Here is an 18,191-nt window from a genome sequence, read left to right on the forward strand (position 1 = left end):
TAATAAATTTTCATCCACATTACTACTAATTTTACTTAACATCATTCTAAAAACGTACCTCCTACATATTTTTTATTTTATTTAATAATTCTGTTGTTTCATAACCATGTAACAGCTGAATTAATCAATTAATAAAAAAATTAAAGCACTGTAAAAAAGCAACGTAGTTAAAATTTTAGTAGAAATTTTTATCATTTTTCTCATTCTTTATTTTAACATCTATTTTACCAAATTTTAGATAATTGTAAATTAAAAATAATTTTAGAAAACTTTTTATAAAATTAATCAGCTAAAAGATTATAAATTCAATTTTATAATATACTTTAAACTATATTATAAGTAACTTATATTTTAATTTTATAAATGTTATATTTATTTTACAAACTTAAATTTTTATTTTCAAAGAGCCGTTCAATACTTCATAAGTTGCATAGAATCAAATGAGAACTGACAATTTAAATTTGTAGGTTAAGTTGATTGTTATTTAATGCACGTGTTTACATCATTAAAATTCATGAAAAATCACGTAAAATACTCACTTTTTGTACATTTTTTAATTAAACTTTAAAACGTTATTTCAATAAATAATAACATAATATAATATTCTCAATAAGCGCGCAATTCTAGCAGACTCGGCAATGCTTCGCTATTGCTAGATCTGAGTATACATACAGATTAAATGACAACAATTGAAAGTTTCATAAAACCTTAAAAAACTGAACATTAGCGATTTAAAAAAATTTAACCTTTCACTTTATAAAAGTCAGAATGTAAATAAATCCAAATGGCAAAACAACTGCTCTACCTATCGGATTTAATTCACACTACTCACTAATCACAGTATTCGGTGGAAAATAATTTTTTAACGAAAAGTGTTGTGGCTGCAAAATCATTACAATTAATACTGAACATTAAGAAACTTACAAAACATTACGGAACCTTATAAAATTTCACCTTTAACTTTATAAAATTCAGAATGTAAATAAATCCAATTGTCAGAACAGCACTACCTATCGGATTTAAATCAAAATATTCTCTAAATACGAATTTTAATGTAAGAACAACACTAAGCTACGACGCAAGTAACTGATTTGCGAAAAAGCAACAAAATAAAAAAAATTCCTCCGATCGCAGCACCAACTACAGGGTTTGACTGATAAACCAAAAATTAAAAAAAAAACTTCTCAAACGCGATCGCAGCTCTGCCTGCCGGACCCAATTGTGAACCTTAACCATCCCAAGATCAACAACACATAAATAAATTAAAAAAACATTTTCACTTCAATACTGTACCTTACAAATTTGCACAATGTATATTTTTTAATTACACTTTAAAACGTTATTTCAATAAATAATAATATAATATTTCTCAATACACGCACAATTCTAAATGCGATCGCAGTGCTGCCTACTTGTTACTTAATCAGTTGTGATTTTTTTTACATTGGCAACGGCCATACATTTGTGATTGGTCGTTGTGTTTGACAGCGGCCATCTTGCATTGATCTGATTGGTTTTTCTTTGTTTACATTTCCATGTGATTTATTAGCCTCTTATTTATTAAAAAACTGTTTTCTCGCGATTTTTGGTAACACAATAATAACAAAAAATTACGAAATTATTTTTTCAATTTGATCGCAGCACCGACTGTCGGGACAAACTAAAATTAAAATAGAATATTATTGAATATTCGATACTGCGATGGTAGTGCAGTCTGCCGGATCCAATGTAAAACATTCCAAAATCAACAACTACTTATAAATAAAAAATGAATTAAAAAAACATTTTTCAGTGGACCAAATTGTGAATCTAAATCGTTCTCGAATCCCCTTGAACACACACACAAAATTTCATCAAAATCAGTCCAGCCGTTTAGGAGGAGTTCACTTTCATACACACGCACACAAGAAATATATATATGTCGGAGAGGCGAGGAGATTTGTCAGGGATTCAACGTTTTGTGCTTCACTCATTCCCACCATTACAAGTGGAGAATATATCAGATTACAATAAAGTTCAATTAATAAAAATGAGTAGATAACTCGTACAATGAAATAATTACAAATGATAATTATCACTTATCAATAACTCAGTAGCACACGAATTACAATATAAGATTAATTCAATTTAGAATTCAAATAATATTAAAACAACTTGCGATAGACCGAGGCTCAGGGAAATAACGAATTCGCGATCACCAGGACGTCTGTTCGATCTGGGTTCCAAAGCAAGACTACCCTTTCTCCATATTCTCAAATAATATACCTACTGCATATTTCCTTTTCCTTATTAATTTTATGATACCCCTATCGTCCTGGGATCCCGACTACGTTGACAACCATGTGCCTACCTAGCCTAAGCCTACCGCAATAAAACAATTTAAACCTTATTTTACAAAATATTACTAGTAATAATACATTTCTTAAAACTACTAAAAATACAGACATTCTAAAGAATATTCTCATCGTTTTGTCGGAAGATACTCCACTGTACTTTATTCTCCGACACGGCCATTCTGACAATCACACGCCCTCGGGTGTATCTAAAACATTGAGTTACAGTGGTATTTTAATTTTTGTTTTCAACTGACCTCGGTCATTATAAAGCGTTTTACAATAGTTAAAGTACAAAAGATAGATTCAGAAGTCCTCTCGAGTAACAGAAATCCATTAATTATTCATTATCCTAAATAGTCATCGTACAGTACTCAAGAGATCGAAAAGCCATCAATCATTATTCCTTATCAGTTAACTGTCAAATAAGATTTTATTTCCTCCACCAATAGACCTCTGCACTATCTCTAGGCTACCCTGTATGCCACATACAGTATCATACATATTCTGTAGTTGCCACAACTACCTGCCCGACACATCATCAGGTGCCCATCGCGCCCTGATCAAACTAACATTAGCCACTAATTTAGTTTGCAGTTACGACTACACACTGATGCATGTGCGAAAAATAAAAATTCCAGGTCCACGACCTGCTGCCAGCCATTAGTGCATTGCGTCATTGGTGGTCTCTTTTTAAACCATAGTCCCTGTTTCAGGACCAACATCAACAGTCTTATTTCCTCCACCAATAGACCTCTGCACTATCTCTAGGCTACCCTGTATGCCACATACAGTATCATACATATTCTGTAGTTGCCACAACTACCTGCCCGACACATCATCAGGTGCCCATCGCGCCCTGATCAAACTAACATTAGCCACTAATTTAGTTTGCAGTTACGACTACACACTGATGCATGTGCGAAAAATAAAAATTCCAGCTCCACGACCTGCTGCCAGCCATTAGTGCATTGCGTCATTGGTGGTCTCTTTTTAAACCATAGTCCCTGTTTCAGGACCAACATCAACAGTCTCCTCGGCACAACTTTCATTGTCCGAGGAAACATCCAACTCATTAGGAATATAATTCTCAGGCATTTCTCTCAACTTATCATGACTATACTTATAACTTCTACTACTACTTAAAGATTTTAGTGTGTACCTGTCGGTATCAAGTAATTCTGTTACTACGAATGGACCTCTAAATTTCCTATCGAGTTTCGTTTGATTACGTTCTTCGTTCTTAATCAAAACGTGATCTCCTATTTTAAACTTATTAACCTGTTTTGGTAAATCGGACAAAGGGTTTCGAGAGAAGAAATCCGCGTGCGACATACGTTTGCCTTCTCTATAAACTATATCGAACTGAAAAGCCTGTAAATAAGCCCACCACCTATGGACTCTATCATTAAGATCAATCTTATTTTGAGAAGATTTCAATGAATTACAATCAGTTACAACAGTAAATTGTCGTCCATGCAAGTAATGCCGAAAAGGTTTAATAGATTTAACAACGGCCATAGTTTCGAGTTCGTAAGAATGATACCTGGACTCGGCTGGGCTTGTCCTTTTACTAAAGTATTCAATAACTTTATTTTTACCGTCTACTTTATGCATGAGTATTGCTCCGTACCCATCGGTATGCAGTTCTATAGGGTAATCCGGGTCAAAGATAATTAAGACGGGTTCGTTGGTCAAAGTATGAATTACTTTTTGTCGGGCGTTTTCATGTGTCTCAGTCCACTCAATATATTTTTTACCTGAGGTAAGAGCATATAATGGTTTCATGATTTGTGAAAACTTAGGGACAAACCGTCGGAAATAAGATGCAAGGCCAATAAACTGTCTAAGCTGAGTAACGGTCCTTCGAGCGGGTAACATTGTCAAAGAGTTTATTTTACGAGGGTTTGGACGAACTTGTCCTTCTTGAATCTCATACCCAAGGTATGAAACAGATGTTTTGAGAAAAGAACATTTTGAAAAATTAAATGAGAATCCCGCATCTATAAGAATTTTTAATACCACTCGAAGTCTTTCAAACGCTTCTTCTACCGTATCTGCAATTATCGAAATTTATAATTTCGAATTTACTACATTCATTTACTACTTTAGATTTACAGATTTTAAAATTATTTTGAGAAATATTTACTTCAAAACCCAAGCTCAAAATTTCTCGACCAATTAAAATATTATAACTCAAATATTCATCTGGGACAACGTGAAAAAGAATCTCTAATGTAAACAAATCCATAATTACAATAGATAAAATTTGCATGCTACAATTTACTACAACATTTCCGATGCCTTTCAAAATTATTAATTCATTAATTCTAAGTCCAGAAAACTTAATCACTATCGATTCCTTTATTAATGAGCATTCCGCTCCTGAATCAAAACAATATGGAAACGACTCACCAAGATGGTTTAGAATACCAGTAGGAGCTGCAACTGTGCAAAGATTCACACGGCGTTCGACGCTACCATTCTCCTTGTTGTTCCCTGGGCCGCTACGGCTGCTACCTGGAGCCGTACAGTTTGGCGCAATATGACCAGCTACCCCACATTTGAAACACGTCACATTGCGCGATGAAGAGGATTTTCTAATAGACACAGTTCTGCTGCAGAGCACCAAGCAACAGAATCCGATCCCGCACTCTCTGGATTAAATCGTGGTAACGCAACACTTTTCTTTGTCGATAATGGCTTTTGCATACAACACTTCATAAACTCAAACAATGTATTCCACTGATCAGGTGATGGACCAGATGGAGACGATCCCACTTCTGATGTCGGAGAGGCGAGGAGATTTGTCAGGGATTCAACGTTTTGTGCTTCACTCATTCCCACCATTACAAGTGGAGAATATATCAGATTACAATAAAGTTCAATTAATAAAAATGAGTAGATAACTCGTACAATGAAATAATTACAAATGATAATTATCACTTATCAATAACTCAGTAGCACACGAATTACAATATAAGATTAATTCAATTTAGAATTCAAATAATATTAAAACAACTTGCGATAGACCGAGGCTCAGGGAAATAACGAATTCGCGATCACCAGGACGTCTGTTCGATCTGGGTTCCAAAGCAAGACTACCCTTTCTCCATATTCTCAAATAATATACCTACTGCATATTTCCTTTTCCTTATTAATTTTATGATACCCCTATCGTCCTGGGATCCCGACTACGTTGACAACCATGTGCCTACCTAGCCTAAGCCTACCGCAATAAAACAATTTAAACCTTATTTTACAAAATATTACTAGTAATAATACATTTCTTAAAACTACTAAAAATACAGACATTCTAAAGAATATTCTCATCGTTTTGTCGGAAGATACTCCACTGTACTTTATTCTCCGACATATATATATATATATATATTAGTTTGATAAAACATTAGAAAAAGGAATATTACGGAACTTCACAAAATTTTAACTTTGCCTTTTTCCCTTTTCCCCATTTCCCTTTTTCCCTATTTCATTTTTACCAAATTCCCTTTCCCCATTTTCCGTTCCGTTTCCTTCCCCATTTCTCTTTCCTTTATGATCCTTCCTCTTTCTTCTATTCCGATTTTCTTTTTTCTTCTTTCCATTTCCCCTTCTTCCCTTTTACATTTTCCAATTTTTCCCTTTTTCTCCCTTTTCTGATTTTTCCCTTTCTTCCTTTTTCCCCGCGTGTAAATCGGTCGAGTAGTATTTTAGTCTATAGCGGTAACACATATCGGAAACATTGAAATGGAATCGTAAAATATTTAGTATAACGTATGTTGCTTTTATGTCCAACAGATAGCGCTGTTTTTCAAAAAAGAATATATTTTTACCTATCACAAGTGTACACCTTAGGTATATAAAAACACGCGCGTATTCGAATGCAACGTTTCGTCAAAATTTCAAAGCAACCTGTGAAGAACTTTCAGAGATTTAAGATTTTGAATAAACGAACATTTACATTTTTATTTATATAGATTGTGAATTTTCCAATTTCTTAAATTACTTAATAGTAATAATATTTGTTTTCACAAATTTTTCACATCACAAAAAAATAATTTCGTTTTTGTTTACATTAAATAAGTACTTTATAAAAAATTTAGTAATGTACTATTTTTAAAAAGAAATTATAATTTTCTCATTTTATTTATTAAAAAACAGTTAGAGAAATTAAATTCCCTCAGAATTAAATTCTTTACAAGTTTTGTATAACAAAATGTTTTATGTATTTATTATCAATTTAACAATTTTATTGTACGTCACACATAAAAAAAACTCAAGAGATATTTTACTCCTATTTATTGGTTTTCACCCGATTTCTGATATCAGCCCAGATTTCTCAAAAACTACTGGAAATAAGATTCTAGGATTTCACTCCAGATTTCTCAAAAACTACTGGAGATAAGATTCTGGAATTTCAGCCCAGATTTCTCAAAAACTACTGGAGATAAAGATCCTGGGATTTCACTCTAGATTTCTCAAAAACTACTGGAGATAGGATTCTGAGATTTCACTCCAGATTTCTCAAAAACTACTGGAGATAAGATTCAGAGATTTCACTCCAGATTTCTCAAAAGCTGCTGAAGATAAGATTCTGGAATTTCAGCCCAGATTTCTCAAATACTGTAGATAAAGATTCTGGGATTTCAGCGCAGATTTCTCAAAAACTACTGGAGATTAAGATTCTGGGATTTCACTCCAATTTCTCAAAAACTACTGGAGATAAGATTCTGAGATTTCACTCCAGATTTCTCAAAAACTACTGGAGATAAGATTCAGAGATTTCACTCCAGATTTCTCAAAAGCTGCTGAAGATAAGATTCTGGAATTTCAGCCCAGATTTCTCAAATACTGTAGATAAAGATTCTGGGATTTCAGCGCAGATTTCTCAAAAACTACTGGAGATTAGGATTCTGGGATTTCACTCCAATTTCTCAAAAACTACTGGAGATAAGATTCTGAGATTTCACTCCAGATTTCTCAAAAACTACTGGAGATAAGATCCTGGGATATCATTCCAGATTTCTCAAAAACTACTGGAGATAAGATTCTGAGATTTCACTCCAGATTTCTCAAAAACTACTGGAGATAAATATTCTGGGATTTCACTCCAGATTTCTCAAAAACTACTGGAGATAAGATTCTGGGATTTCACTCCAGATTTCTCAAAAACTACTGGAGATAAGATCCTGGGATTTCACTCCAGATTTCTCAAAAACTACTGGAGATAAGATTCTGGGATTACACTCCAGATTTCTCAAAAACTACTGGAGATAAGATCCTGGGATTTCACTCCAGATATCTCAAAAACTACTGGAGATAAGATTCTGAGATTTCAGCTCAGATTTCTCAAAAACTACTGGAGATAAATATTCTGGGATTACACTCCAGATTTCTCAAAAACTACTGGAGATAAGATCCTGGGATTTCACTCCAGATTTCTCAAAAACTACTGGAGATAAGATACTGGGATTACACTCCAGATTTCTCAAAAACTACTGGAGATAAGATCCTGGGATTTCACTCCAGATTTCTCAATAACTACTGGAGATAAGATTCTGAGATTTCAGCTCAGATTTCTCAAAAACTACTGGAGATAAATATTCTGGGATTACACTCCAGATTTCTCAAAAAATACTGGAGATGAGATTCTGGAACCTACTTTATTCGATTTTTTAGATCAAAAAATATAGAAAATCACTGATTTTATCCCTTACAAACGTCCTAAAAAAATTTCAGTACGACTTCATTTCACTTGGATAGCTGAAATCCGAGCGAAATCTTTCCCTAGCCGTAACTCGCAAACGAAGCATTTTAGAGCATATGTTATGTGAACTTTTCCATTATATTCACGAATAGAATAGGTCAAAAAAGTCCCGCGAGAACTTCGTGAAATATACATTTTTTTTTTGTTCACATCTTACATTTTTTTTAAAAGTGTTAAAAAAATAAAAAGGAATATATATAATATTATATAATATCACAATATAATTAAACACATAATGCTCACACTCAATTAGCGCATGACTTTTCAAAATAAAACAAAAAAAAACATTAACAAATAATAACATTAAGGCATATATAATGTATAAAATACATACACACACACACTCTCTCTCGCACAAGCACACACACACAATCTCTCTCTCTTTCTCTCGCACAAGCACACACACCGAGAGCGAGAGAGAGAGAGTAATGGGGGAGTGAAAAAGAGAGGGGGTTGAGCGGAATAACTGATAGGAGGGAGAAAATGTAGGGTAAGGCTATAGGCTATCATATAACACCATATTTTAAAATTAGAATTAGCCTACATCATAAATTTATAAAAATATGTACAAAAATAAAATAAAAATTATTGAAATAATAATGATATGAATTAATATAAAGAAACGGAAAAAATTATTTTAATATAATTTCACATGTATAAAACATGTTAATTAATAAATAAATAATAATAATAATAACATTAATGAAATTATTAATAATTATTTTGAAAAAATTATTTCGTAATAAAAAAAAAACAAATAGTAATGATATGAGATTCGAAATAATAGAAATCACGTTGTTAAATTATCACGTGAACTCTTTTACATTCATTTAAATTCATATTTTACAAGTTATATAAACTTAATATTACAAGAAAATATGACCGAGATGAAATAGAAAAAAAAAAAATATATATATATATATATATATATACTCAGGTGGTTGTGTTTTGGAATTCGAAAACCAATTTTTAAAACTTTTTTTTTAACAAAAACAAAACTTATAATTAGAAAATATAAAATAAAAACCTTTACACTACCTTTACAAGGAAGTATTGTGATCGCGAAAAATTTAGGTTTTCATATTTCAACGGAAATATCCTTTTTGATTAGTTTCGGGGTGATGTCTATACGTACGTATGTATCTCGCATAACTCAAAAACGATTAAGCATAGGATGTTGAAATTTTGTATTTAGGACTTTTCTAAAATCTAGTTGTGCATTTCCCGGTTTGAGTGGCATCAAGTGGACTAAAAAAGCTCAAAATCCAAAACAATCTGGAATTTTGACTTTCTTTTAACTGCAGTAATAAACCCTCATTGAGAGCTTTTCAACGATATATGATAAATGGTACTTATTTTCATTGGTTATAATGAAATTTTTTATTTAAAGAAATATTTGGATCTTACAAGGGGAAGGCACATCGGTTCGAATCAGACTTCATTTCCTTTTAGTTTTAACTTTTTTTATAATTTAAATATATTGATTTATTAATAATTATTAACCTCTGATTGAAAAAAAATTAGATATTAGTGAAATAAAATTTATGTAATTTTCATATTAATTCAAACATTTTTACAAAGGTTAATAATTACTAATAAAACAGTATACAGAGTGATTCAAGAGGATATGGCAATACTTTGACAACTCATTCTAGAGGCTAAAAATAAGAAAAAAGTTCATATAGACATAGATTCGAAAACGCTTCGTTAGCGAGTTATACAGAGTGAAAGATTTCGGCCGAGTTTCAGTTCTTCCGGGTAAATGAAGGCTTTCTGAAATTCAGGGAAGGTCAATTAAGAGGAAAATTCAATTGTTTATTATGGTTTTTGAGATGGGAAATCGAAAAAAATAGCTCCTAGAACTGTATCTCTGTTACAGAGAGATTTGAAAAGATATTTCAATTCGTTTTGCTAACGGAATATTTTCCAGCAATATAATAAATTTATTTCGTAAAAATTCCAAATAATAATTTCTCCCTGTGACACGATGTTGTAGTATGAAAGTATGTGGCGTTTTTGAAAGTTATTAAACCACATTAAATACTACTTGTAAGCAGCATTTTATCATTATCATACAAAAGAAAAAAAAAAAAAAAAAACAGTAAGTATTCTTTCTTCCTCCAGTTATTTTCTACTGTACATAACGAAAAAGTTTTTTCAATCTGTTAAAAATTAATCTGTTTTGTTGTAAATAAAGTCGACATTTTTGACCCTATTTTTGGCGTTTTACATGGAATATCTTAGAAACTAAGAGAGATAAAGTTCTGGGACATATTTTTTTCGATTTCCCAGCTCAAAAACCATAATAAACAATTGAATTTGCCCCTTAATTGACCTTCCCAGAATTTCAGAAAGCCTTAATTTACCCGCAGGAACTGAAACTCGGACGAAATCTTTCACCCTGTATAACTCGCTAATGAAGCGTTTACGGACCTATGTTTATATGAACGTTTTTCTTATTTTTAGCATCTAGAATGAGTTGTCAAAGTATTGCTATATCCTCCTGAATCACTGTATATAAATTTAAACAAATTTAAAAAAAATCCTTTTCGGCACGCTGGAAAGTGGAAGCAGATTTCACCAGTGCTAATTGGGAATAAAAAGATTTCTACGTTAAAGTTAAGAAAAACTTCAAATTTACTCAATACGACAATGGGTGCATGTGAAAAATAGTTTCACATGTTTAGCATGGTAAGTCCCATCTTCTAACAATTCCAGCAACATTTTGGTCATCCCTTGCCGTAAGGGTTGGTCATATCAAAAATTGTTTCACACAAAAGTTTTTAGGAAATGTTTAGGGAACTAACGACCACTTTAAACCGATTCAATACTGTGCCTATTAAGGGAAGTATGATTTTTTTGTCTTCGAAATTCCATTTTTTCAACCCGCTTAGCCAAATGGTTGGTAATATCAAAAAACTTTACTTAAATAAGTTTTAGGCCCTTATCCAAAGAATAGTAGGAACTTTAAACGAATTTGATATTTTACTTAATAAAGAAAGTCATAACAATATATTTTTTTTCCGAAAAAGTCCCCCATTTCCACCCCTATGGTCCGATTATGCCCATTAGTGTTCTCGACCGAGACTTTGGATCGTAATATTTTATTACCAATTTGAATGTGATTGGCGCAAAATTACGGCAGTTATCGTGTCCACAAGAAAATGAATTATATATATATAAAATTTTGAGCTGACGGTGGTTTTGGGGTCCGGAGAATGTGAAACGTGAAGAGATGTCGAAATTTTCCAGAAGTGGAATCATGGTACCCATTACTACAACAGGTCCACCACAGTGCAGTTGTGTGGTCCACTTTATAAAAGAATTAGAGGATCGTATCTCACTATTAAATTAAATAAGTTTAAATGAAGTGAAGCAAAAAATGTGTATATGTAATTTAATAGGCGTACAAAGAAATCATGTGGTGTCCACATCAAATTTCTTTATCTAAAAATACGAATTGGAGACTTAAACGTAAAAATTAGGAAAACCAATCCCCGATACCTGTAACCCACCGGGTTGGTCTACTGGTGAATGCATTTTCGAAGTCGAGAGTTCCAACGTACAAATCCTAGTAAAGGCAGTTACTTTTATACAGATTTGAATACTAGATCGTGGATACCGGAGTTTTTTTGTGGTTGAGTTTCAATTAACCACACATCTCAGAAATGGTCGACTTGAGACTGTACAAGACTACACTTTACTTTCACTCATACATATAACGGAACAGAACGCAAGAATGGCGGGAGTTTCAATATTTCTCCCTACAGATCGCAGATCCTGGACAACGTTCCTTGCTGCTGTATCTTTCTATTATCGGGTGGATTTTATCTGTTATTCAGTGGCGGTTATAAATTTTAAGTTTTATTAACGAACGGATTTGGTAATTTGCGTGCCTATCCGTATGGACCATGGTGTAATTTATTTACTGGTTCTGACCGTGATAAACTAAGCTTTTGAGCCTAGTAATCCCGGCGTGATTCCCCTTCAGTCCATCCACTGAAGTCCTTTCGATACTACCACTTATGGGCTAGCAGGAGTGCGCCTACCGGAGCTCTAGTTATTTGGAGGGAAAAATGCTTCCCGTTCTCCGGAGGGAGTCGCATATGCTGACTAAATGAAATTGTGGTTTCTTCGTGGGACGGTGTGTGGGGTGTTGTCTAGCTTTTTATAGTTTTAACAAAATTTAATTGCGAAAACGGTCAATTTCCCGCGGTTTCCATTTATAGGTTACGCAATATAGAGGCTCCTAAGCCTGGTTTGTCATTTTTTGACTCTCGTACCGCCTCTTTACAGTGGTTCGTTTAATAGGGCATGAGGCCGTTTTCTTATACTCTGTGGAGTACGGTCCTCTAGGCAGATGTCCCGGAGATGGCCGTGTTCGGACACGGCCGCTCTCCCGAAGAGTCTGAGTGCCTGCCCCACCCCCACCTCGGATATGATGTGTACTCCCGCATCGTAGCGAAGAGTTACGTTTCTGACGAACCACGGTGCTCCAAATATCGTCCGCAACGCTATGTTTTGGACGGCTTCTAATTTCTTTTGAAACGTGGAGTTCAACAAAGCTTCCCATGCCGGGTAAGCATATGTTAGAATCGGCAGAACGTATAGCCGAAAAATGAGCAATTTGGTTGCCAGTGGATACGAGCTGGCACTGTTCAGTACTGGGTATATTGAGGCCTGACGGCCTTTGCCCTTTGGGTCACATATTTAACATGTTCTCCTAAGGTAAGCCGTTTATCCAGGACTACTCCCAGGTATACTTGACTGTTTTCCCAAAGGGGATTTTCTCTCCTGAGATTTCCAGCTTCATACATATCATCCTCTGAAATAATACTTGACAGTGATTCCAAGAGGCAAAACAGGAAAAAAAACAGATACCGAGTTTTCGATATGATCAACACATACTTTACCCTTTAATATAACAATTCTAGCTATATTCGCTAGGAAAGTAAAATGCGATCACGTTATATATTATAACGCAACACGAACCCAATATTAAACAACAGTAAAAAAACAGGACCAATACAACAAAAAAAAAATATAATTTTATTTAGTAAATTAGTAAAATGGCTTGAAAATATATAAATAGACTGAAAACCATACGGGTCGAAAATAGAATCATCTCTTTTTTTGTTTTTAAGCCAGTTAAAGAAAAAATTTACGAACATCTGTTAAAAACAAACATAATGAGATTATTTATATATTTTCTTACACATGAATTATACACACAGTATATATATATATACCATTTATAATAAAATATGAGTACTATTGTTAATTAATTAAGAGTTAAATATTAATTAATAAATTATTTATTAAATTACAAGAGTAGACGAGAGTAGCAAAGAAGATACAAAGGAATGAATGAATGATAAGAACACATGTGTCAAATGTGAATAAAGAATTATTAATAAAATTCTCTTACACTTGTTCACAGAATGTTTTCGTGGTTTAATCACGTGCTTTTAAATGTCTTTAGAAAATAAATATCACTAATCTTTGTATAAATTTCGTGAAATTTTTCCTTTTATTATTTTTTTAAAAACAGTTTTTTATTTTAAAAATATATTTATTATGACTGAAGACAACAAAAAAATTTATTATAATTTATAAAAATCGAAAGCTAAAGGTTAACGGCTTTAATGTTATAAATAACTACAAAAATATATTTTTAATTTTATTACATTATTATTATTATAATACAGATTCATGAAATATGTTAATAAACTTTTAACATCTGTTCTACTGGTTAAAATAGAGTAAAAAAATCTTATAAAAATAGTTAGAATTAAATTTTTGTTTTTTTGTCTTCAGTCATTTGACTGGTTTGATGCAGCTCCTCCAAGATTCCCTATCTAATACTAGTCGTTTCATTTCAGTATACCCCCTACAACCTACATCCCTAACGATTTGTTTTACGTATTCCAAACGTTGCCAGCCTACACAATTTTTTCCTTATACCTGTCCCACCAATATTAAAGCGACTATACCAGGATGCCTTAATATGTGGTCTATAAGTCTGTCTCTTCGTTTACCTATATTTTTCCAAATGCTTCTTTCTTCATCTATTAGCCGCAACACCTCTTAATCTGTCACTTTATCCACCCATCTGATTTTTAATATTCTCCTATAGTACCGCATTTCAAATGCTTCTAATCTTTTCTTCTCAGATACTCTGATCGTCCAAGTTTCACTTCCATATAAAGCGACACTCCAAACATACACTTTCAAAAATCTTCTCCTGACATTTAAATTAATTTTTGATGTAAACAAATTATATTTCAGCCTGAAAGCTCGTTTCGCCTGTGCTATTCGGAATTTTATATCGCTCCTGCTTCGTCCATCTTTAGTAATTCTACTTCCCAAATAACAACATTCTTCTACCTCCATAATCTTTTCTCCTCCTATTTTCACATTCAGCGGTACATCTTTGTTATTTCTACTACATTTCATTACTTTCATTTTGTTCTTGTTTATTTTCATGCGGTAGTTCTTGCGTAGGACTTCATCCATGCCATTCATTGTTTCTTCTAAATAATTTTTACTCTCAGCTAGAATTACTATATCATCAGGCAAATCCTAGCACCATTATCTTTTCACCTTGTTAAAAAAATCAAATAAATTAAATCAGATTATAATTCTTCGTTCCCAAATTAAGGAGTAAATTCAGTGATTTTAGATGAAATATGACCTGAAAATAAAAAAAAAGTCCTAGAAATATATTTTTAGTAATTTTCAAAACTTTTTGGGTAAAAAATAAAACATTGGAGTCGAGAAAGCTATTTTATGTTCGGAGTAAAATAATGTCAAATGGGTAATTTAATATTGTATATAAAACAAAAATATATTCTCGTAAGTTTCCGCATTATGGATGCGGTTGATTTGCATAAGAACAGCCCTGAAGCTAACAATAAATCTCTTATATAAAAGAGAATGTCCTGACTGATTCACTGACTCATAATCAACGTACAACCAAAACTATTATAGGTAGAGACTTGAAATTTTCAGGGTACCTTCGTATCTTCAAGTAGGCGTCCAGTAAGAATGAATTTTGAGAAATTTTGATTTTTAAGGGGTTCAAATCGATAAAAAACTAAATTTCGTGTTAACAGCGCTATCTGTTGGACGTAATAGCAACACACGCTATACTAAATATTTTACGATTCCATTGCAATGTTTCCGATATGTGTGTCCACTATAGTCTAAAAAACTACTGGGCCGATTTACACGTGGGGAAGAAGGGAGAAAGGGAAAAATCAATAAGGGAAATAGGGAAAAATCGGAAAAGGTAAAAGGAAGAAAGGGAAAACGGGGAAAAGGAAATGGAATGGGAAAATAGAAAAAATAGGAAAAGATGAAAGTGGAAGGAAGTAAGGGAAAGAGAAACGGGAGAAAACGAGAAGGGAGAACGAAGCGAGCCATGACCTTCTGATCGTGACGGGAAGCGCAAATAACCATAGAGCACGGGCGAAGCCTCGATGTGGATGCTAGATTTGAGACTGCAATAAATTTTTTGCTTTTATTGGATTTTTATATTGAACTATTTTAATTCATCCATAAAATTAATTGGTCTAACAAATATTGTTCAATTTTCTTATCTTCCTTTATTTAAGTTTTGGGCAACAATTCATTGTTTATCGTATATTCCTTCAGTATTTTTCATAAAAATGTTTATTTACCGTTTTATCAGGATTTAATGAAAATCTAAATATAATTGTTGATTAAAAAATAAGTTTGCTATTAAAAAAGCATCGCGAGTGAAGCTACGTTTATATTGTGGACGAAGTCGCGACGGGGTACGTTAGTATTCAAATATATTTCCTAAATAAATATATTCTGAAAGGAAAATTAAATCAAATTAGAATAAATCTTTAAACTGCATTGGTATAAATTGAAAAATAGTAAGAAATTATAATTTTTATATATAATTATAAAAAAAAATTTCAACTTGAACAACCTTATTTTTGGAATAGTTCATATATTTAAATTTTTAGTAAAGCAGGGTTACCATATATAAAATTATTATATTAACATCTGATTAAAAAAAAAAACAACTAGTTTCTGAGTTTTGCAATCATTAAAATGAAATGTGAATGTAAAATATAAAACATATTCTCATTATAAACTGATTTGTTAACAGATCACTTAAGAAGTGAGATAACAATTGCATCTCACTGTTTAACAGGATATAATTAACATGCATAGCATGATAAAACTTCAAGAAATATGTCTTTAAAACTTATTACCTGAATTTAATTTGTATTGGTGTAAAAACAGTATTACGAATGTGAATTTTCAACACAGTACAGAAGAATGAAGGACGGACAATAATATATTGGGAAATCCATTGTACAAACTATTGAGATGGCATTGTACCAAGTATTACAGTATAAAATATACAGTACTTATATAGTAATATAAACTGATACTTCCCCAGAATGATTCATAGATTCAAAAAAAAGTAAATTAAAAATTAAAATCCGAACCTACGAAAAATCCCAATATTATAATCAATATTTATTAATCATACCAAAACTCGTATTAAAGTATAAATATTTTTTTTTAATATTAAATACGGAAGTTTGTAAAACCTCGTGACTTTTTTATATATTAGGATTCTCCAGATCGGTAATACCCTACAGGAACTCCAGTAAGATAAAAAAAAATGTATAATTGCAATTTTATAAAATCTCTCAAACCATTGAATAATTGAATAATTTTACTTCCCAGTCTAGCGCTATAGCAGAGCTGTATACCTACAGAAGGGTAATCGGTTCATTTTTGGGAATTTTGGATCTTGAAGTTTTGACACCTAAGGAATCCAAAAAAAAACGGGATGGAAATTTTCCGGATATTAATGTTCGTATGTACGTGTATGACATGTTCGGTATTAGGTATCGCACCCTAAATATCTACAACTACCGATTTTGAACAAATTTAGACAGATTATAAATGGGGTTTGATGCCATTACATTTTCAACTTTAAAGGTCAAAGGAGTGAGGCTGTAGAGCAATGTCACCCTCAGTATCTCGAGATTTTGCCTAATTAAGGTCTTATATCTCAAAAACTACATGACCGAATTTGACCAAAGTTGGTCAGATTACTTCTCTCTATGGGAAATTGTTGTCATTATATTTTCAATTTAAAATGTCAAGGGGGTGAGATTGTAGAACAATGCCACACTCAGTATCTCGAGATTTTGCATAATTAAGGTTTTATCTCTCCAGAACTACTCGACCGATTTTGACCTAATATGGTCAGATTACTTCTGTGTGCGGGGAATTGATTCCGTCAATTTTTCAACTTAAAATGTCAAAGGGGTGAAGCTGTAGAGCAATGTCACCCTCAGTATCTCGAGATTTCGCCTAATTAAGGTCTTATATCTCAAAAACTATATGACCAAATTTGACCACCAAAGTTGGTCAGATTACTTCTGTGTGTGGGAAATTGATGTCTGTGGGAAATTGATACTTCCAACTTAAAATGTCAAGGGGGTGAGATTGTAGAAAAATGCCACATTCAATATCTCGAGATTTTGCTTAATTAAGGTTTTATATCATTAGAACCACTCGACCGATTTTGACCAAAGTTGGCCAGATTACTTATATATGATGAATTGATGCCATTAAATAATCTACAAAAAAGTCAATGGGGTGAGGCTGTAGAGCAAGGTCACCCTTAGTATCTCGAGGTTTCACCTAATTAAGGTCTTATATCTCAAAAACTACATAACCAAATTTGACCAAAGTTGGTCAGATTTCTGTGTATAAGATATTGATGCCTGTATATTTTCAACTTAAACTGTCAAGGGGCAACGTTGTATAGTAATGTAACCCTCAGTATCTCGAGATTTCGCCTTATTAAAGTCTTACGTCTTCAGAACCACTGGACCGATTTTGACCAAATTTGGTCAGATTACTTATATAGTGAGGAATTGATGCCATTAAATAATCTATATAAAAAAGTCAAGGAGGGTTAGGCTGTAGAGCAAGGTCACCCTTAGTATCTCGAAATTTCACCTTTCACCTAATTAAAGTCATATTTTTCTTAAATACATTTGTTAACAATTAAAAAAATAATATTTGCA

The sequence above is a fragment of the Lycorma delicatula genome, chromosome 13, assembly GCF_047948215.1.
Source record: "Lycorma delicatula isolate Av1 chromosome 13, ASM4794821v1, whole genome shotgun sequence".
Lineage (NCBI taxonomy): Eukaryota > Metazoa > Arthropoda > Insecta > Hemiptera > Fulgoridae > Lycorma > Lycorma delicatula.